At 43.9% G+C, this 23,142-nt stretch overlaps 1 protein-coding gene across 4 annotated transcripts in view; it reads left to right on the top strand.

Moving 5' to 3' along the window:
- Positions 1-304: 304 nt before the first annotated feature.
- The window catches only part of LOC106579511 (epithelial discoidin domain-containing receptor 1), an 87,003-nt gene continuing 64,165 nt past the window's right edge, over positions 305-23,142 (top strand). For all 4 annotated transcript variants that reach the window (XM_082961837.1, XM_082961839.1, XM_082961845.1 and 1 more), the window contains exon 1: positions 305-679. The gene's annotated coding sequence lies outside the window, so the exon portion shown is untranslated. The remainder of the gene's footprint in view (positions 680-23,142) is intronic.

The raw sequence follows: 23,142 nt of genomic DNA on the forward strand, positions 1-23,142 counted from the left end.
TATCCAGACAGGCGTACAAGCAAGGGGTTAACAAGGTAAAATACCTCTGTTTCCTTCCTCTGTATTATATTTCATATTCCCCAAATCTCTCAATTCCTGTAACAAATAAAAATATCTTTATACCCAGGGGCTTACTCACATTTACCAGTGCTGTTGTCGGGCCATGGGTCCCACCCAGGGCGACTACAGATTGGCTGTGTGCTGGTAGAATATTCAACAAGCACCTGGCTAGCTGTTGTGATTGGACACAGCCAGTGCAGTTATGTAAATGAGCAGCTGGTGGCGGTTGCTGGCCTCGCGGTGAGGTTTTGAGCAGGGCTCTGTGTGCGCAGCTGAAGATAGGCTTCCGCGGTCAAATAGACGAATAGACAGCGACGGAGATATGAACGGTTTTCTCTTCCCGTTCTCTTGTCAGTTCTCACTTTAATCTTGACAAATGTGAGCTAGACAACTTTACATTTTCTACGTTTTTGGTCGTAACGTGTTGCCTATTTTGGAGTGCTTTGTTGTTTTCAGAGTTTAAGAAAGGTCGAACGCGCCGCGCAACAACTGCAGGCGGCGTTGGATTATTCCCGTGGCGGAATATTTTGGTGGACAGTCACTGTCCTACACATTGCATACGGGATATTCAAAACATTTAGAAGTTGCGATTGGTGTCACATTTCTCCGTGACTTTTAGGTAAGTGGCAAAAACGACATCACGCTCATGCATTGATAAAGAGTACGCACTGTCAATAAACGCAAATTGCTAAATCGCTCATGCCAGTTAAGGATCTGCTGTGGGTAGGCTATCTTCACGGTTACATGAGGTATTTGTGTCCGTTTGTCTGTGAATGGGTGTTTGTGGGTTTATGTCAGTCTGTCTGCCTGCCCCCACTGTGTCGATTGGCGTCAAACAGTCTCGGTGTCAGGCGGGGAGGGCAGGTTTGGACTCCGGCCACAGCACTCGGGAAGCGCATAGTGAGGTGTAACGTTGCACCCACATTGCTTGTTTGTCTGGCCTGGTGATGAGATAAATTCTATTTTCCACGAGTCAACGGACTAACGTTAACTACTTAGTTATTACATTGCATTATTCACGTCTTCATTGGTGATGTACAAAGTAGCTAGTTAGGACTATTGTAATTGGGCTACATTGTATCCCTGCAGTATAAAACATATCCTAATGTATAGTATGTCAATATAGCGTAGTTACAGTACATTGTATCTCTCTAAGGGACAACAGAACTGCTAACCCATAACATCTGCTTCATATTAGACCACATAGGCCTAACTGCTCTTCACGTCATTCTATTATATTGTTTGATAGGCTGACCACTGTAATACCAGTGTATAAACACTGTTCAATCGTTTATTGTTCTTAGTAGGCTACGTATATGAATTAGCTGGCCTGCATTAGGCCAAGGCCTATGCGCAAATTTAGCTTTTCATGCATATTCTTATTTAGGCTTTGTTTTCCATTAGATAGATCTCTTAGGTGCTTATCCAATTTACTGCCCACAATTGACCCCCCAAAATTGCAAATGGTCTTGAGTTGTTTCAAGTCATTCCCCCAGGCCACATTCCATACTAAATAACCTTTCAGCAACATTGTTCGCTTTGAAATTACCCAGAGTCTGTAAAAACTATAGAGGTAATGGGCCGATTCTATTGATATGGGGCTCCTCAAACCCAGTTGGTGTCAAACACAATACATTCTATGGATGCAGAGTACTACAACTGTAAAAAGGCAAAGGGTCCTTAACGTGAGAAGGATGGGGTCAATAAAAAGTTGAATGTTTACCATGATGACCTCATAGCGTCCAGGTGGCCATTTCACACCTTGATGGAACATGGTGTGGTTATTAACCTTGCGACCTCGCGCGGCAACCAGGTGACCCCAAACAAGGCAGAGCCGCTTGAATTTCGTTCCTGTGGGATACACCAGTGTAGCGAATGGGGAGTTCTCCTCTGGGAAGCAATCAGTCACTGGAACAAACCCCCCAAACTAGCCTGAAGTACTGCCAGAGGAAATAAACATGTTTTTAGAGAATCCAGTCTCAACCTATGGAACACCATCGGACACCACCAAAGACTTTAAGGGTTTTTAGAAGAAACACATGCGGAAGACAAGAGAAGGAGAAACATGTCCAAGATGTCCCAAGCATCATCCCCCACGGTGTTAATGAATCCATCATGGAGAATGAATGGATCGATTATCCTCTGACAGAGACATGAGATTAATTACAGTGAGAGAGAATATGCTTTCTCATAGAACCAAGTCTGTGTGTGTGTTTTTTGGACACAGAGTAAACGATAGGCGTTAGGGGGGTAATTGCGCAGAGAGAGAGCAGGGGTCTGGTTTCTCTTCCCTGGGATGGAAATGCTGCCTTTAGGGGGTAGCTATGCCTTTAGGGGGTAGATATGCCTTTATTGGCGGGTAGCTGGTTGTCCTGGCCAGGGGGCTGGTCCTGCTGCTGTGTAGGGAGGATGGTGTTGTTGGGGTGGGGGGAAATGCTGCCTGGCTCAGGGGTTGGTTTAGCTGCCTGTGGTTTTGTTAATAGATAAAAAGACAATACAACCCTTTTCTACCCCTACTGTCTTTCCCCTATTCTCTCAATTCAATTCAAGGGGCTGTCACAAGGAGTAGACCAAGGAGCGTGTATACTCATCTTCTTTATTTTTATTAAAAGAAGGAAAAACGTATACAAAACAACAAACGCCACTAAACAGTCCTGTCATGTGCACAGACACAAAACAGGAGACAACTACCCACAAATCCTAAAGAAAAACACCCCTCTTAAATAAGACCTTCAATTAGAAGCAACGAGGAGCAGCTGCTTCCAATTGAAGGTCAACCCCATTAACTAAACATAGAAATAGAAAGACTAGAACTAACATAGAAATAAACTAACAAGAACATAGCCCAACAAACCCTGAAACACTCTAAACAAACACCCCTCTTACATAGGAACATAGCCCAACAAACCCCGAACCACATAAAACAAACACCCCCTGCCACATCCTGACCAAACTACAATAACAAATAACCCCTTTACTGGTCAGGACGTGACAGGGGCTTTATTGGCATGGGAAACATGTTTACATTGCCAAAGCAAGTGAAATGAATAAACATAAAATAATACACTCACAAGTTCCAAAGAATAAAGTCATTTCAAATGTCATATTATGTCTATATACAGTGTTGTAATGATGTGCAAATAGGTAAAGTAAAAAAGGGAAAATAAATAAACATAAATATGGGTTGTATTTGCAATGGTGTTTGTTCTTCACTGGTTACCCTTTTCTTGTGGCATCAGGTCACAAATCTTGCTGCTTTGATGGCACACTGTGGCATTTCACCCAATAGATAAGGGAGTTTATCAAAGTTAATTATTATTTTTTAAATTATTTGTGGGGCTGTGTAATCTGAAGAAAATATGTGTCTCTAATATGGTCATACATTTGTCAGGAGGTTAGGAAGTGCAGTTCAGTTTCCACCTCATTTTGTGGGCAGTGTGCACATAGCCTGTCTTCTCTTGAGAGCCAAGTCTGCCTACCGCAACCTTTCTCAATAGCAAGGCTATGTTTACTTAGTCTGTACATAGTCAAAGCTTTCCTTCATTTTGGGTCAGTCACAGTGGTCAGGTATTCTGCCACAGTGTACTCTCTGTTCAGGGCCAAATAGCATTCTAGCTTGCTCTAGTTTTTTTGTTAATTCTTTCCAATGTGTCAAGTAATTATCTTTTGGTTTTCTCATGATTTAGTTGTGTCTAATTGTGTTTCTGTCCTGGGGCTCTGTGGGGTATTTGGGTATTTTGGGGTATTTTATTCGAATCCCCATTAGCTGTTGCAAAAGCAGCAGCTACTCTTCCTGGGGTCCACACAAAACATGAAACATGACATAATACAGAACATTAATAGACTGTTTGTGTTTGTGAACAGAGCCACAGGACCAGCTTGCTTAGGGGACTCTTCTCCAGGTTCATCTCTTTGTAGGTGATGGCTTTCTCTCTCTCTCGCTCTCTCCTCCTCTAGGTCTCTCTCTCTTTTTCTCTCACTCTCCCTCTCTCTCTCTCTCTTTTCTTTCTCTCCCCCCCTATTTTCTCTCTCTCTCTCTCTCTCTCTCTCTCTCTCTCTCTCTCTCTCTCTCTCTCTCTCTCTCTCTCTCTCTCTCTCTCTCTCTATGCCTCCTCTCTGTCCCCTACTCGCTCACTCTCCCCTCTGCTGTGCCAGTAGTACCAGTGAAGAGTGAGGACAGAGAGGAGGAGCATTGTGTTGATAGATACTCCCTAAAGGGATCGTAGATCTGTTCTATCCGTGTCTAATGGGCATTTGGATGCCAAACCTCCATGTCGTCCCAAGAGGATGGTTGTCATTTCATAGTCTGGTTCTGTCAGCTGTAGAGAAGAGACAAGAAGAGATTGACATATTATAGCCTACAGTATTTAGATCACACTTCAACAATGTGAGTATACCGCTGCATACAAATTTGATTATTGTGCTTTCTTTGGAGTTTTGTACAGGAAAGATGAATTTACAGAGTCAGAATGATTTTCTTTGTAAGTGCTCTATGCAAGTTGTCTGTTCAGTCTACCAGTAAGAGGTATGTGTTGGAAGCATTTTAAAAATAATAATGAGAAAATATTGTACAATCCAGGTGTGCAAGGCTCTTAGAGACCTACCCAGAAATACTCACAGCTGTAATAGCTGCCAAAGATGATTCTAACATGTATTGAGTCAGGGGGTTGAATACTTATATAATCAAGATATATTCGTGTTTTATTTTTCATATATTATTTTTAGTAGTTAGTTTCTTTTTTTCACTTTGACATTCCAGAGTATTTTTGTGTAGATCATTGACAAAAAAAGTCTACATTTTAATCACACCTTGTAACATAACAAAATGTGGAAAAAGTCAAGGGGTGTGAATACTTTCTGAATGCACTGTAGATGCATGTAATTACACCAAGACATGCATACCACATACCATGTATCAGTAAAATGTAATAAATGTGACCAAATGGATTATGGGAAATAAGCGGTATCCAGTCATACAGCAGTATGTTAAAGATGAATAATGTAACTGGGTTTAGGTGATTGTGAAGCATTCTGGGATAGTCTCTGCCAGTATACAGTCACACAGGTTCATCATTGACCTCGCTGCTGATGACACCATTGTCCTCTTTTTCAGGTCATAGTGTTTATGAGATACATTTATTAGATGTAGTGTTAGGAGAGATACTGAAACGTTTGTTAAATGACTTCAATCTTCAAAAGGGATGCGCTCGCATGTAAAAAAAATATATATTTTATCGGTTCATAGGAATATAAAACGTGAATCAAAATAACAAATGAACCACACACTGCCTACTTGCAAAACCTCACCTTTATTGCGATCTACTGTATTTCAATAGCCAATGATTCCATCTACCATTGAGTGCTGTTGAACTAAACATTGGCTATTGAAATAATAAAGAACTGAAACTTTGCAAGCATACACAGTGTACAGGATTTAGTTTTATAATCTGTAATCTTAGATTAAAACATAGTAATAGCATCATTTTATGGATGGAATGGCTTGTATGGAAGCAGTTATCTAGTTGTCCATATCACTGGGGTTTGTTTTGGACTAATTGGCTCCCAACAGGCTGACAGACCTCATGTTCAGGAAGAATTCAATCACCAAGGATGAGCAGGTTCCATCTACACGCTCAGACAAAGTAGCCTTTTACGGAACCACCTCCAAAAAGAAAGCATTTGGCTAAATTGTTTATCTCTTGTCCTAAACCAATTTCCCCCTTGGTCTAGACAGCTAGCTAGACTTTTCAATCCAATATTTTCTAATTCTCATACTTTTCTCTTCGAAGCATTTGAATGGCTGTCAAAGAGAGAGGAAGAGAGAGGAAGAGAGAGAGAAACTCTAAATTGCATAATGGGTGGTGACACTTAAAAGCGGGATGTGAAGTCGTTTTGGGTTCTGCGTGTCGGTTTGTTTCAAATCTAAAAGGAAACCATTTCTGAGACCCATTTGATCTCCCCCTCTCCATCCGTCTCTCCCTCTGCCCCATCCAACATACCTTTGATGCAGTAATTGATCATTCTGGCAATCTGTCTCTCTCCAAATCTCTCTGAACATCTCTTCTTTCACTTCATCTTCCACCACTCTCTCTCTCTCTCTCTGTCCCCCCTCCGGCTGAAGCAGCACTAGGTCATTTATCCCCTCTATTCCTTTCCCTCATCCTCCCATCTCTTTATCATTATCATCACTCCCTCCCCTCATCTCTACCTCCACTCGTCCTCCCAACCCTGATAGATAGTGTTGGTATGGGGGCTGGGTAAACAGTTTGTGTCTATTTGCTGTGGCTGGACTGTTTGAATGAGTGAATCTGTCAGTGTATCTTATCTGGGGATCTCACATACCCTCAGCATATCATGCCAGCATAAGAGCTGACTGGAATTCCTCTGTCTGCATGCTGTATAATGAGTACTCATCTTCAGGGTTGTTCATTTCAGTGATACAGTCAGGGAGCATTTGAATAGTGAAGTGTGTACCCCCAAACAACCTAAAAGGCATTTCAGATCATTATATTGTAATGATTTTATTCCTACGAATGTGTCGTGCCTGAGCACTGACTCACTGTTGTTGTTGTTTTAAAACACAATAGACTGCCTTAGTACTGTATGTATGTATCTAGTACTGTATGTATGTATCTAGTACTGTATGTATGTATCTAGTACTGTATGTATGTATCTAGTACTGTATGTATGTACTGTGTGTATGTATCTAGTACTGTATGTATGTACTGTGTGTATGTATCTAGTACTGTATGTATGTATCTAGTACTGTATGTATGTATCTAGTACTGTATGTATGTATCTAGTACTGTATGTATGTATCTAGTACTGTATGTATGTATCTAGTACTGTATGTATGTATCTAGTACTGTATCTAGTACTGTATGTATGTATCTAGTACTGTATGTATGTATCTAGTACTGTATGTATGTATCTAGTACTGTATGTATGTATCTAGTACTGTATCTATGTACTGTGTGTATGTATCTAGTACTGTATGTATGTATCTAGTACTGTATGTATGTACTGTGTGTATGTATCTAGTACTGTATGTATGTACTGTGTGTATGTATCTAGTACTGTATGTATGTATCTAGTACTGTGTGTATGTATCTAGTACTGTATGTATGTATCTAGTACTGTATGTATGTATCTAGTACTGTATGTATGTACTGTGTGTATGTATCTAGTACTGTATGTATGTACTGTGTGTATGTATCTAGTACTGTATGTATGTATCTAGTACTGTATGTATGTATCTAGTACTGTATGTATGTACTGTGTGTATGTATCTAGTACTGTATGTATGTATCTAGTACTGTATGTATGTATCTAGTACTGTATGTATGTACTGTGTGTATGTATCTAGTACTGTATGTATGTATCTAGTACTGTATGTATGTATCTAGTACTGTATGTATGCACTGTGTGTATGTATCTAGTACTGTATGTATGTACTGTGTGTATGTATCTAGTACTGTATGTATGTATCTAGTACTGTATGTATGTATCTAGTACTGTATGTATGTACTGTGTGTATGTATCTAGTACTGTATGTATGTACTGTGTGTATGTATCTAGTACTGTATGTATGTATCTAGTACTGTATGTATGTATCTAGTACTGTATGTATGTACTGTGTGTATGTATCTAGTACTGTATGTATGTATCTAGTACTGTATGTATGTATCTAGTACTGTATGTATGTACTGTATGTATGTATCTAGTACTGTATGTATGTACTGTATGTATGTATCTAGTACTGTATGTATGCACTGTATGTATGTATCTAGTACTGTATGTATGTACTGTATGTATGTATCTAGTACTGTATGTATGTATCTAGTACTGTATGTATGTATCTAGTACTGTATGTATGTACTGTGTGTATGTATCTAGTACTGTATGTATGTATCTAGTACTGTATGTATCTAGTACTGTATGTATGTACTGTTATGTATGTATCTAGTACTGTATGTATGTACTGTATTATGTATCTAGTACTGTATATATGCACTGTATGTATGTATCTAGTACTGTATGTATGTATCTAGTACTGTATGTATGTACTGTGTGTATGTATCTAGTACTGTATGGTTGGTAATAGGAACATGTCTTCCAAGAGTGTGTTTACAAACTGAATAAATTCTTAGTATTCGTTTTTTTTATGAGTCAGACTCACTGGGCTCTAACAAGTGTCTCTCCACATTCTATATGACAGCTATCATATTTGCCTACAGTAAGTATGGAAACTTACAAACTTCAGTCCCAAATAATGAACTATTTTTCTCTCCTCTCTCTCTCTCTCTCTCTCTCTCTCTCTCTCTCTCTCTCTCTCTCTCTCTCTCTCTCTCTCTCTCTCTCTCTCTCCTCTCTCTCTCTCTCTCTCTCTCTCTCTCTCTCTCTCTCTCTCTCCCAGTGTTGCTAACACACACCCGTCGACTCATGTGGTACAGTACCCCCACCAATCATTACTCAGGGCTTCCGGACAACTCTAGAAAACTTTAGAAAAGTTCCAGGAAAAAAAATGGCACGATGCCATGCTAAACATCAAAGAAGTGCATATTTTAACAAGCTACGTCCCAAATGGCACCCTATTCCCTATATATAGTACACCTACTTTTGACCAGAGCTCTCCTAGGCCCTGGTCAAATGTAGTGCACTATAAAGGGAATACAGTGCCATTTGGGACTGAACCTATGTTTCTTGATCACCTCAGTGTTCTGAGTAACACCATCCAGGTTGAGGTTCTGACTATGACCTCAGCCTTCCCCTTCCAGGCATTAGGACCAGGATACTGCCCTGTGAAGTGTCGGTGAGCTCTTTTTAGGAGCAGAGAGAAATTAGCTGGTAGAGGGATCAACCGATGCCTGAGGGGCGTAAAAACGATAATGGGTGTGTTCGTGTGTGTGTCAGCGTGAGTTTCATCTAGAACCAGACTCCACGTTAATCAGGTCATCAGGAACTGCTCCAGAGCTGAGATTTTGTTTGGTGTGTGTGTGTGTGTGTGTGTGTGTGTGTGTGTGTGTGTGTGTGTGTGTGTGTGTGTGTGTGTGTGTGTGTGTGTGTGTGTGTGTGTGTGTGTGTGTGTTGTGAATGGTCCAGACTGACATTAAACAGCTCTGAGGATGTCTTCAGCCTTCCCCTGCGTGACCATTTATTTGTTTTGATGAAGAAGTTGGTTAGTGAAGTAGAGAGTCTGTTTTTCTCACTGCGGTTCTAAATGCTGAGCCTCGCACAACACATTCCGGTTTGACCTGCTCTCTCTCTTTTCTCTCTGTCTCCAAACTATTCCTCCCTCCTTTTCCCTCCTGTCCTCCTTTCCATTTCAATGCTAAGTCACTGGGTGAATCATTCTCACCCTCCTGCTGCCAAGGTCCCGTCTTTGTCTAACGCTGTCTAATGCTTACTCTATATTTCTGAGTCAGGCTTCTAAATATGGAAGCCCCCCCTCTCTCTCTCTCTCTCTCTCTTCTCCTCTATTCCTCTCTACTGCTTTCTCCTCCTCTACCCATTTCTTGTTTCTTCTCCCCTTTCTCTTCTCCTCTCCCCCTTTTCTCTCCTACTCTCTCTCCACCGTGGTGGACCAGGCAGCAGTCCGTTTTCTCTCCTACTCTCTCTCCACCGTGGTGGACCAGGCAGCAGTCCGTTTTCTCTCCTACTCTCTCTCCACCGTGGTGGACCAGGCAGCAGTCCGTTTTCTCTCCTACTCTCTCTCCACCGTGGTGGACCAGGCAGCAGTCCGTTTTCTCTCCTACTCTCTCTCCACCGTGGTGGACCAGGCAGCAGTCCGTTTTCTCTCCTACTCTCTCTCCACCGTGGTGGACCAGGCAGCAGTCCGTTTTCTCTCCTACTCTCTCTCCACCGTGGTGGACCAGGCAGCAGTCCGTTTTCTCTCCTACTCTCTCTCCACCGTGGTGGACCAGGCAGCAGTCCGTTTTCTCTCCTACTCTCTCTCCACCGTGGTGGACCAGGCAGCAGGCCGTTTTCTCTCCTACTCTCTCTCCACCGTGGTGGACCAGGCAGCAGTCCGTTTTCTCTCCTACTCTCTCTCCACCGTGGTGGACCAGGCAGCAGTCCGTTTTCTCTCCTACTCTCTCTCCACCGTGGTGGACCAGGCAGCAGTCCGTTTTCTCTCCTACTCTCTCTCCACCGTGGTGGACCAGGCAGCAGTCCGTTTTCTCTCCTACTCTCTCTCCACCGTGGTGGACCAGGCAGCAGTCCGTTTTCTCTCCTACTCTCTCTCCACCGTGGTGGACCAGGCAGCAGTCCGTTTTCTCTCTCCCCATTGTGAGAGTAGCACGGTGCCGTCACATACTTCTCCTTTCTCTCCTCCCCCTCATCCCCCTTTCTTTCCCCTCTCCGCAGACAGGTGGTAGTCAGACAGTGTAAATTGTGTCACTAGAACTGTAACAAACCCTCAGAGGTCCAGTATAGTTAGAGGCAGTCTAGCATCACAGATTGATATTCACTCTATCGCCAGTATGTCATTTGGATGCCAATGCTACTACCGATATATTACATACTTGTTATAGTATAGGTCTCATATGGAAAACAGTACATCATAAGTTAGATAGGTACTGTGATTCCTATGCCTAGGGCTCAATTCAGTTAAAACATAATTCTTTTTTCAGTGCTAAAATGTTCTCACCAAGACTATGTTTATAGCTTGAGACTTTTTAAAGAGATTTGAGGGTTCTTAATTCAGATTCAGTGGCAGTACTCCTCCCTGGGTTTTCGTGACTGCACTTCTCTCCCATCTAGGGCGGCAGGTAGCCTAGCGGTTAGAGCATTGGGTCAGTAACCGAAAGGTTGCTGGTTCGAATACCCGAGCTGATCAGGTGAAATACCTACTGATGTGCCATTGAGCTAAGCATTTAACCCTCATTTTCTCCGGGGGTGCCATACTACTATGGCTGACCCTGTAAAGCAACACATTTCACTGCACCTATCTGGTGTATGTGACAATAAAACATATACTGAACAACAATATAAATGCAAGATGCAACCATTTCAAAGATTTTACTTAGTTTACAATTCATATGAGAAAATCAGTCGATTTGAAATTAATTCATCCCTAATCTCCGGATTTCACGAGTTGGTCAAAGATACCTTAAAATAAATGGGCCTCACATTGGCCCTCAGGATCCCATCACGGTATTTCTGTGCATTCAAATTACCATCGATAAAATGCAATTGTGTTCGTTCATAGCTTATGCCTGCCGATACCATAACCCAACCACCACAATTGGGCACTCTGTTCACAACGTTGACATCAGCAAACCGCCCACATGATGCCATACACGTGGTCTGCGGTTGTGAGGCCAGTTGAACCTTTTGACAAATTCTCTAAAACGATTTGGAGGAGGCTTATGGTAGAGAAATTAACATTCAATTCTCTGGCAACAGCTTTGGTGGACATTCCTGCAGTCAGCATGCCAATTGCACGCTCCCTCAAAACTTGAGACATTTGTGGCAGTGTGTTGTGTGACAACTGCACATTTTAGAGTGGTCTTTTATTGTCCCCAGCACAAGGTCCACCTGTGTAATGATCATGCTGTTTAATCAGATTCTTGATATGCCACACCTGTCAGGTGGATGGATTATCTTGGCAAAGGAGAAATACTCACTAACAGGGATGTAAACAAATTTGTGCACAACATTTGAGAGAAATAAGCTTTTTGTGCGTATGGAACATTTCTGGGATCTTTTATTTCAGCTCAAGAAACATGGGACCAACACTTTACATGTTGCGTTTATCATTTTGATCAGTGTCTATATACAGAACACCTTCCTAATATTGAGTTGCACCCCCTTTTGCTTCAATTTGTTGGGCCATGTTTACCACAATGCAGTTGTATCAAGTTAGCTGGATGTCCTTTGGGTGATGAACCATTCTTGATACACACGGGAAACTGTTGAGCATGAAAAATCCAGCAGCGTTACAGTTTTTGACACACTCAAACCGGTGAACCTGGCACCTACTATCATTCCCTGTTCAAAAGCACTTAAATATTTTGTCTTGCCTATTCACCCTCTGAATGGCGCACATATAGAATCCATGTCTCAACTGTCTCAAGGCTTAGAAATACTTTAACCTGTCTCCTCCCCTTCATCTACACTGCTTGAAATGGATTTAACAAATGACATCAATAAAGGATCATAGTTTTTACCTGGATTCACCTGGTTAGTCTATGTGTTCCTAATGTTTTGTACACTCAGTGTATATATCCAGGATAGGGATTATGGAGAGAGGGAGTGTAGCTCCACTAGGCCAGGTGTAATCATCTGTTTGAGGCCCAGAGCAGTTCCCTGGACGGGCACCGACAAGTAGGGAGATCTTAGCCCTGTCTGAGAACCAAAAGAAAACCGTTGGAGTAGCAGACAGTGAGAGTTTAACAAAATTCTTGTCTCGTGGGAACCTATTGGAGTCCAAAATGGCACCCTATTCCCTACACAGTGCTTTACTTTTGAACAGGGCCTTTTTTTTCTCAATTAAAAAAGATTGTGGCTTCTAGCAATGTATTGTCTGCATCATTTCCATTCCCCCATGTCATGCACACAGTACATGTCCTAACCGACTTGCCAAAACTATAGTTTGTTAACAAGAAATTTGTGGAGTGGTTGAAAAATGAGTTTTAATGGGCCGCGGCTTTTGTGGCGCGATGGGTAACGATGCTTTGAGGGTGGCTGTTGTCGATGTGTGCAGAGGGTCCCTGGTTTGAGCCCAGGTAGGGGCGAGGAGAAGGACAGAACCTACACTGTTACACTAGCTCCTACCAATGCAGTAAAAAGTAAAATAGGTTGAGGTCAGGGCTCTTTGCAGGCCAGTCAAGTTCTTCCACACCGATCTTGACAAACCATTTCTGTATGGACCTCGCTTTGTGCACGGGGGCATTGTGATGCTGAAATGGGAAAGGGCCTTCCCCAAACTGTTGCCACAAAGTTGGAAGCACAGAATTGCCTAGAATGTCTTTGTATGCTGTAGCGTTTAAGATTTCCCTTCACTGGAACTAAGGGGCCAACTTTACAATTGGCACTATGCATTGGGGCAGGTAGTGTTCTCCTGGCATCCACCAAACCCAGATTAGTCCGTCAGACTGCCAGATGGTGAAGCGTAATTCATCACTCCAGAGAACGCGTTTCCACTGCTCCAGAGTCCAATGGCAGCGAGCTTTACACCACTCCAGCTGACGCTTGGCATTGCACATGGAATATAAATATATACAGTGCATTCGGAAATTATTCAGATCCCTTGACTTTTTCCACATTTTTTTACGTTACAGCCTTATTCTTAAATTGATTAAATAAAAATAAAAAACATAAATCTACACAAAATACCCCATAAAGACAAAGCTTAAACAAAGCTTAAAAAATTCACTGAAATACCTTACTTATATAAGTATTCAGACCCTTTGCTCTGAGACTCGAAATTTTAGCTCAGGTGCATCCTGTTTCCATTAATCATCCTTGATGTTTCTGCAACTTGATTGGAGTCCACCTGTGGTAAATTCATTTGATTGGACATGATTTGGAAAGGCACACACCTGTCTATATAAGGTCCCACAGTTGACAGTACATGTCAGAGTAAAAACCAAGCCATGAGTTCGAAGGAATTGTCTGTATAGCTCAGAGACAGGATTGTGTCGAGGCACAGATCTGGGGAAGGGTACCAAAACATTTCTGCAGCGTTGAAGGTCCCCAAGAACACAGTGGCCTCCATCATTCTGAAATGGAAGAAGTTTGGAACCACCAAGACTCTTCCTAGAACTGTCTGCCTGGCCAAACTGAGCAATCAGGGGAGAAGGGCCTTGGTCAGGGAGGTGACCAACAACCCAATGGTCACTCTGACAGAGGTCCAGAGTTCCTCTGTGAAGATGGGAGAACCTTCCAGAAGGACAACCATCTCTGCAGCACTTCAATCAGGCCTTTATGGTAGAGTGGCCAGATGGAAGCCACTCCTCAGTAAAAGGGACATGACAGCCCGCTTGGAGTTTGCCAAAAGGCACATAAAGACTCTCAGACCATGAGAAACAAGACTCTCTGGTCTGATGAAACCAGATTGAACTCTATGGCCTGAATGCCCAGTGTCACGTCTGGAGGAAACCTGGCACCATCCCTATGGTGAAGCATGGTGGTGAAAATATCATGCTGTGGGGATGTTTTTCAGTGGCAGGGACTGGGAGACTAGTCAGGATTGAGGGAAAGATGAACGGAGCTAAGTACAGAGAGATCCTTGATAAAAACCTGCTCCAGAGCACTCAGGACTTCAGCCTGAGGTGAAGGTTCACCTTCCAACAGGACAACGACCCTAAGCACACAGCCAAGACAACGCAGGAGTGGCTTCTGGACACGTCTCTGAATGTCCATGAGTGGCCCAGCCAGAACCCGGACTTGAACCCGATCGAACATCTCTGGAGAGACCTGAAAATAGCTGTGCAGCGACACTCGCCATCCAACCTGACAGAGCTTGAGAGGACCTGAAGTGAAGAATGGGAGAAACTCCCCAAATACAGGTGTGCCAAGCTTGTAGTGTCATACCCAAGAAGACTCAAGGCAGTAATCGCTGCCAAAGGTGCTTCAATAAAGCACTGAGTAACGGGTCTGAAATACTTATGTAAATGTGATATTTCTGTTTTTAATTTTTAGTACATTTGCCAACCTTTAAAAAAAAGATATGTTTTTTATCTTTGACATTATGGGGTATTGTATTGTGTGTCGATTGATTAGGGGGGAAAAGTACTTAATCCATTTTAGAATAAGTCAAGGGGTCTGAATACTTTCCGAATGTAGTGTGTATGGACAGTATGTGAATAGAAAGGGTGTGCATAGCAGTAGTTATATACTAGCTAATGTCTAGATGTAATACATAGGATTTAGCACAATGTTCTAGATCTAATGCCTAGGCTTTAGCTCATTGTGCTAACGTTGTCTTGATTCTCCCAGGTGATCTTGGTTCCATACGGGTTTGGATCCATACACAGGCAACAACAGAGGTGTTTTAATTAATTGTTCAGAATTGCACAGGTTGTGTTTCTCCACTCTGCAGTGTGGGTGTGTTGTAGGCGTATAGGACAGAGGTCTAGGCTATTATGCCCCAACAGAAAATGAATATTCCTCCTCTTGATTCTGTCATTTTGATGCAAATCAGGGAGCAGAAGCATGAGTCAGTGTTTGGCTTTAGGACTACCTACAGACTTTGTAATTGAACCCAAAACTCCATTAAAAGTGCTAGTTTGAATCTATTCATTATTAGTTTAGTTTTGCTTCAGGATTAATCAGACATTTTTTTATAATAACAAAAAACTTGAACGAAAAAAAGTATTAGTATTTAACATCCATAATTTTTGTAATGACGTCCAACGGTGTCTGTCTGCTCTACTATATAGGCCAGTGGCCAACGGTCTCTGTCTGCTCTACTATATAGGCCAGTGGCCAACGGTCTCTGTCTGCTCTACTATATAGGCCAGTGGCCAACGGTCTCTGTCTGCTCTACTATATAGGCCAGTGGCCAACGGTCTCTGTCTGCTCTACTATATAGGCCAGTGGCCAACGGTCTCTGTCTGCTCTACTATATAGGCCAGTGGCCAACGGTCTCTGTCTGCTCTACTATATAGGCCAGTGGCCAACGGTCTCTGTCTGCTCTACTATATAGGCCAGTGGCCAACGGTCTCTGTCTGCTCTACTATATAGGCCAGTGGCCAACGGTCTCTGTCTGCTCTACTATATAGGCCAGTGGCCAACGGTCTCTGTCTGCTCTACTATATAGGCCAGTGGCCAACGTTCTCTGTCTGCTCTACTATATAGGCCAGTGGCCAACGGTCTCTGTCTGCTCTACTATATAGGCCAGTGGCCAACGGTCTCTGTCTGCTCTACTATATAGGCCAGTGGCCAACGGTCTCTGTCTGCTCTACTATATAGGCCAGTGGCCAACGTTCTCTGTCTGCTCTACTATATAGGCCAGTGGCCAACGGTCTCTGTCTGCTCTACTATATAGGCCAGTGGCCAACGGTCTCTGTCTGCTCTACTATATAGGCCAGTGGCCAACGGTCTCTGTCTGCTCTACTATATAGGCCAGTGGCCAACGGTCTCTGTCTGCTCTACTATATAGGCCAGTGGCCAACGGTCTCTGTCTGCTCTACTATATAGGCCAGTGGCCAACGGTCTCTGTCTGCTCTACTATATAGGCCAGTGGCCAACGGTCTCTGTCTGCTCTACTATATAGGCCAGTGTCCAACGGTCTCTGTCTGCTCTACTATATAGGCCAGTGGCCAACGGTCTCTGTCTGCTCTACTATATAGGCCAGTGGCCAACGGTCTCTGTCTGCTCTACTATATAGGCCAGTGGCCAACGTTCTCTGTCTGCTCTACTATATAGGCCAGTGGCCAACGGTCTCTGTCTGCTCTACTATATAGGCCAGTGGCCAACGGTCTCTGTCTGCTCTACTATATAGGCCAGTGGCCAACGGTCTCTGTCTGCTCTACTATATAGGCCAGTGGCCAACGGTCTCTGTCTGCTCTACTATATAGGCCAGTGTCCAACGGTCTCTGTCTGCTCTACTATATAGGCCAGTGGCCAACGGTCTCTGTCTGCTCTACTATATAGGCCAGTGTCCAACGGTCTCTGTCTGCTCTACTATATAGGCCAGTGGCCAACGGTCTCTGTCTGCTCTACTATATAGGTCAGTGGCCAACGGGCTCTGTCTGCTCTACTATATAGGCCAGTGGCCAACGGTCTCTGTCTGCTCTACTATATAGGCCAGTGGCCAACGGTCTCTGTCTGCTCTACTATATAGGCCAGTGGCCAACGGTCTCTGTCTGCTCTACTATATAGGCCAGTGGCCAACGGTCTCTGTCTGCTCTACTATATAGGCCAGTGGCCAACGGTCTCTGTCTGCTCTACTATATAGGCCAGTGTCCAACGGTCTCTGTCTGCTCTACTATATAGGCCAGTGGCCAACGGTCTCTGTCTGCTCTACTATATAGGCCAGTGGCCAACGGTCTCTGTCTGCTCTACTATATAGGCCAGTGGCCAACGGTCTCTGTCTGCTCTACTATATAGGCCAGTGGCCAACGGTCTCTGTCTGCTCTACTATATAGGCCAGTGGCGGTCGTGCCGTTTAAGATGAGGGAGGATGATTTCTTCTTTTTCACAGCATATTGGATGACTGTTATTCATATTCCATTCACCCAGCTCAATGTAACATTGATAGGTTTAGGCTTCTACATGATACTCACATTTTCATGAGGTTGCTACAACCTAGCCTATAAATGAAAGCTTACAAACGTAGGTGCACAGGTCAATAGAATTTTGAGTAATCAAGGTGACAGAGTGAGACATTCAATACCGGCTTGCACACTCTTGCCAGCATCTAGCTGATCTGGGGTGTAATCATTAGTCCAACAGTTGCAAATTAGAGTTTCTATTGGATCAATTCTGGTATGTTTATCTCCGTTGCGTTCCGTTTGCCTCCGTTTAAGAACCGTTTTTCAACAGAATCGTCAGAAGGAATACACCCCTGATAACACAAACACAGTTCACTTTCATAGCAGCTACAGACTCACTTTTCCTCTGGAAGTCGTCATAATTACTGTGTAAGTCTATGGAAGGGGGTGAGAACCATGAGCCTCCTAGGTTTTGTATTGAACTCAGTGTACCCAGAGGAGGAGAGAAGCTAGCTGTCCTCCGGCTACACATGGTGCTACAGAGTTCTGATGAGGCTACTGTAGACCTTCATTGCAAAACAGTGTGTTTTAATCAATTATTTGGTGACATGAATATATTTAATATAGTTTTATCTAAAAACTTCTTTAATGTTTCACAATTGTATTTTTATGAAATTCACTGTGGAGGATGGTCCTCCCCTTACTCCTCTGAGGGGTCTCCACTGATGTAGACATGCTGAAGAATGTGCAATCCTAGTAATACAGCTCTTATGGAGCTGAGAGAGAGTTAGAGTAAGGAGGACTGGGGAAGGCCAAGAGGACCTGATCCTAACTATGAAGTAGGAGAGGAGAGGAGAGGGGAGGAGAGGAGAGGGGAGGGGAGGGGAGAGGGGGGAGAGGAGAGGGGAGGGGAGGGGAGGGGAGAGAAGTGGAGGGGAGAGGAGAGGGGAGAGGAGAGGAGAGGAGAGGAGAGGAGAGGAGAGGAGAGGAGAGGAGAGGAGAGGAGAGGGGAGGGGAGAGGAGAGGAGAGGAGAGGGGAGGGGAAGGGAGAGGGGAAGAATGTGCAATCCTAGTAATACAGCTCTTATGGAGCTGAGAGAGAGTTAGAGTAAGGAGGACTGGGGAAGGCCAAGAGGACCTGATCCTAACTATGAAGTAGGAGAGGAGAGGAGAGGGGAGAGGAGAGGAGAGGAGAGGAGAGGGGAGGGGAGAGGAGAGGAGAGGGGAGGGGAGGGGAGAGAAGGGGAGGGGAGAGGAGAGGAGAGGGTAGAGGAGGGGAGGGGGGGAGAGGAGAGGAGAGGAGAGGGGAGGGGAGAGGAGGGGGAGGGGAGGGGAGGGGGGAGAGGAGAGGGGAGGGGAGGGGAGAGAAAGGGAGGGGAGAGGAGAGGGTAGAGGAGGGGAGGGGGGGAGAGGAGAGGAGAGGAGGGGAGAGGAGGGGAAAGGGGGAAGGAACGTATTGGAGTAACTGTAAGTTTTACTCCCTTAATGATTGACTTCTACTTGGCCCAAGCTGCATATAATGAATCAGAGTTTATTACAATAATTGTTACTCCTATCTCACTTCCTAAAGAGTTGATTCATGGGTCTTTATTGCAGAAATATTTTATATCTGTCAGTTCCTCGTCACTTAGATTGGTTCAGAGCAATGTTGTTGTGCATGGCGTAAGTTTATGGTGTTGGCACTGGCAAGCCAGTGGAGTTATGTGAAGGGAAGGTTTGTGTGTGTGCGCGTGTGTATACATACATATGTATGTATGTGTGTGTGAGTTGTTGAACCTATGTTTTGGAAAGCAGAGAGACGTCCTAATGAGTCATGCCACACTTCCCAAGGCCAAACTATTCCTTGAAATGAGTTCCCTTTCTTCCACTCTCTCTTTATCCGCCCACTTTTATAATCCTCTCTCTCTCTCGCTCTCTCTCTCTCCTTCCTCACTCTCAAAATGTGTTGTTTAACTTCTCAAAAGTATTTTCTTAGTTTCTCTCGCCATCTATTTGCCTCTATCTTCCACTTCTCTTACCACTGCTTGTTATTTTTAAATGACTCACTTTTCCTCCTCTCCTCCTGCTCCATCCTGTCAAAATCAGTTCAGATTCAAAACTTCTGACTGGCTGTACTTCCTTACTTCCTGCTGACTGGTACTTCCTGGTATTGATGAAGTGTCAGCTGACACATACCAGTGAATCACTGGATGACTGAATGACTGGAGCACTGACTGACTGACCAACCAATAGCACTGTTACAGTGGGGGGGGAAAAGTATTTGATCCCCTGCTGATTTTGTATGTTTGCCCACTTATAAAGAAATGATCAGTCTATAATTTTAATAGTAGGTTTATTTGAACAGTGAGAGACAGAATAACAACAAAAAAATCCAGAAAAACGCATGTCAAAAATGTTATAAAATGATTTGCATTTTAATGAGGGAAATAAGTATTTGACCCCTCTGCAAAACATGACTTAGTACTTGTTGGCAAAACCCTTGTTGGCAATCACAGAGGTCAGACGTTTCTTGTAGTTGGCCACCAGGTTTGCACACATCTCAGGAGGGATTTTGTCCCACGCCTCTTTGCAGATCTTCTCCAAGTCATTAAGGTTTCGAGGCTGACGTTTGGCAACTCGAACCTTCAGCTCCCTCCACAGATTTTCTATGGGATTAAGGTCTGGAGACTGGCTAGGCCACTCCAGGACCTTAATGTGCTTCTTCTTGAGCCACTCCTTTGTTGCCTTGGCTGTGTGTTTTGGGTCATTGTCATGCTGGAATACCCATCCACGACCCATTTTCAATGCCCTGGCTGAGGGAAGGAGGTTCTCACCAAAGATTTGACGGTACATGGCCCCGTCCATCGTCCTTTTGATACGGTGAAGTTGTCCTGTCCCCTTAGCAGAAAAACACCTCCAAAGCATAATGTTACCACCTCCATGTTTGACGGTGGAGATGGTGTTCTTGGGGTCAGAGGCAGCATTCCTCCTCCTCCAAACACGGCGAGTTGAGTTGATGTCAAAGAGCTCCATTTTGGTCTCATTTGACCACAACACTTTCACCAGTTGTCCTCTGAGTCATTCAGATGTTCATTGGCAGACTTCAGACGGGCCTGTATATGTATTCTTGAGCAGGGGGACCTTGCGGGCGCTGCAGGATTTCAGTCCTCCCCCCCACTGTACATACAGCCTCATCACAGCGGATATCCACCACAGCCATTGTTTCCAGACAGATGGCTTCATTCTATCTCCAGTGAGAAGATCCATATGTGCCGTTGAAGGACAACGCACCACACCACACCTCTCTCAGACCTATGTCAATATCCCCATCGATCGGAGAGAGGGTCAGAACTTTCTGTTGGGCTACTGTCCAAGAGGGCAGCCATCTTCCCTCGGCTTCAGTGACCAATGATGTTCTGAGAACAATAACCAATGACATGGAGGAGAAATGTATTTATTTATATATATTTTTTATGTATTTCACTTTTATTTAACCAGGTAGGCTAGTTGAAAACAAGTTCTCATTTACAACTGCGAACTGGCCAAGATAAAGCAAAGCAGTGGGACACAAACAACAACACAGAGTTACACATGGAATAAACAAACATACAGTCAATAACACAATAGAGAAAAAGTCTATATACAGTGTGTGCAAATGAGGTAAGATAAGGGAGGTAAGGCAATAAATAGGCCATAGTGACGAAATAATTACAATTTAGCAATTAAACACAGGAGTGATAGATATGCAGAAGATGAATATGCAAGTAGAGATACTGGGGTGCAAAGGAGCAAAACAAATAACGGTATGGGGATGAGGTAGTTGGTTGGGCTATGTACAGATGGGCTATGTACAGATGGGCTATGGACAGGTGCAGTGATCTGTGAGCTGCTCTGACAGCTGGTGCTTAAATTTAGTGAGGGAGATATGGGTCTCCAGCTTCAGTGATTTTTGCAATTTGTTCCAGTCATTGGCAGCAGAGAACTGGAAGGAAAGGCGGCCAAAGGAGGAATTGGCTTTGGAGGTGACCAGTGAAATATACCTGCTGGAGCGCGTGCTACGGATGGTTGCTGCTATGGTGACCAGTGAGCTGAGATAAGGCGGGGCTTTACCTAGCAAAGACTTATAGATGACCTGGAGCCAGTGGGTTTGGCGACGAATATGAAGTGAGGGCCAGCCAATGAGAGCATACAGGTCGCAGTGGTGGGTAGTATATGGGGCTTTGGTGACAAAACAAATGGCACTGTGATAGACTGCATCCAATTTGCTGAGTAGAGTGTTGGAGGCTATTTTGTAAATGACATCGCCGAAGTCAAGGATCGGTTGGACAGTCAGTTTTACAAGGGTATGTTTGGCAGCATGAGTGAAGGATGCTTTATTGCGAAATAGGAAGCTGATTCTAGATTTAATTTTGGATTGGAGATGCTTAATGTGAGTCTGGAAGAATAGTTTACAATCTAACCAGACACCTAGGTATTTGTAGTTGTCCACGTATTCTAAGTCAGAACCGTCCAGAGTAGTGATGCTGGTCGAGTGGGCAGGTGCGGGCAGGGATTGGTTGAAGCGCATGCATTTAGTTTTACTTGCATTTAAGAGTAGTTTGAGGCCACGGAAGGATAGTTGTATGGCATTGAAGCTCGTCTGGAGGTTAGTTAACACAGTGTCTAAAGAAGGGCCAGAGGTATACAGAATGGTGTCGTCTGCGTAGAGGTGGATCAGAGAATCACCAGCAGCAAGAGCGACATCATTGATGTATACAGAGAAAAGACTCGGCCCGAGAATTGAACCCTGTGGCACCCCCATAGAGACTGCCAGGCCCTCCAATTTGACACACTGAATTCTGTCTGAGGTGAGGCAGTCATTTGAGAAACCAAGGCTGTTGAGTCTGCCGATAAGAATGTGGTGATTGACAGAGTCGAAAGCCTTGGCCAGGTCGATGAATACAGCTGCACAGTATTGTCTCTTATCAATGGCGGTAATTATATTGTTTCGGACCTTGAGCGTGGCTGAGGTGCACTCATGACCAGCTCGGAAACCAGATTGCATAGTGGAGAAGGTACGGTGGGATTCGAAATGGTCGGTGATCTGTTTGTTAACTTGGCTTTCGAAGACCTTAGAAAGGCAGGGTAGGATAAATATAGGTCTGTAGCTGTTTGGGTCTAGAGTGTCTCCCCCTTTGAAGAGGGGGATGACCGCGGCAGCTTTCCAATCTTTGGGGATCTCAGACGATACAAAAGAGGTTGAACAGGCTAGTAATAGGGGTTGCAACAATTTCGGCTGATCATTTTAGAAAGAGAGGGTCCAGATTGTCTAGCCCTGCTGATTTGTAGGGGTCCAGATTTTGCAGCTCTTTCAAAACATCGGCTATCTGGATTTGGGTGAAGGAGAAATGGGGGAGGCTTGGGCAAGTTGCTGTGGGGGGTGCAGGGCTGTTGACCAGGGTAGGGGTGGCCAGGTGGAAAGCATGGCCAGCCGTAGAAAAATGCTTATTGAAATTCTCAATTATTGTGGATTTATCAGTGGTGACAGTGTTTAAAAAAATAAATATTTATTGAATATTTGAAACATACAATATACTTGCAGTGAAGCCGCTCAATAACTACATCACACCAGTCATCCAACAGAGTCCCATTCAGAGCAACACACAGAAGCAGCCAGGGTCAATGCCCTGCTCAAGGGCATGTTGACTGATCTACCACAAGGTCAAAAAACGTGAACCCGAACCCTCCAAAATCCCCCCACAGTTCCCCAATAGCTGTCCCTCAACCATTCGAGACATTCAATTAATACCATTCCCCTCCCCCAAGAACCCCCCAATGCACCAACAACCAAGATAATGAACTAAAGAGAAAAAAGGAAAAGACAGAAGAAAACAGCAAACAACAATGCAAAATTGTAAAAATATATATTAATAATAATTTAAAACAAAGGACATCAAGGACA

This window comes from Salmo salar, chromosome 02 (assembly GCF_965601325.2).
Source record: "Salmo salar chromosome 02, fSalSal1, whole genome shotgun sequence".
NCBI classification, from domain to species: domain Eukaryota; kingdom Metazoa; phylum Chordata; class Actinopteri; order Salmoniformes; family Salmonidae; genus Salmo; species Salmo salar.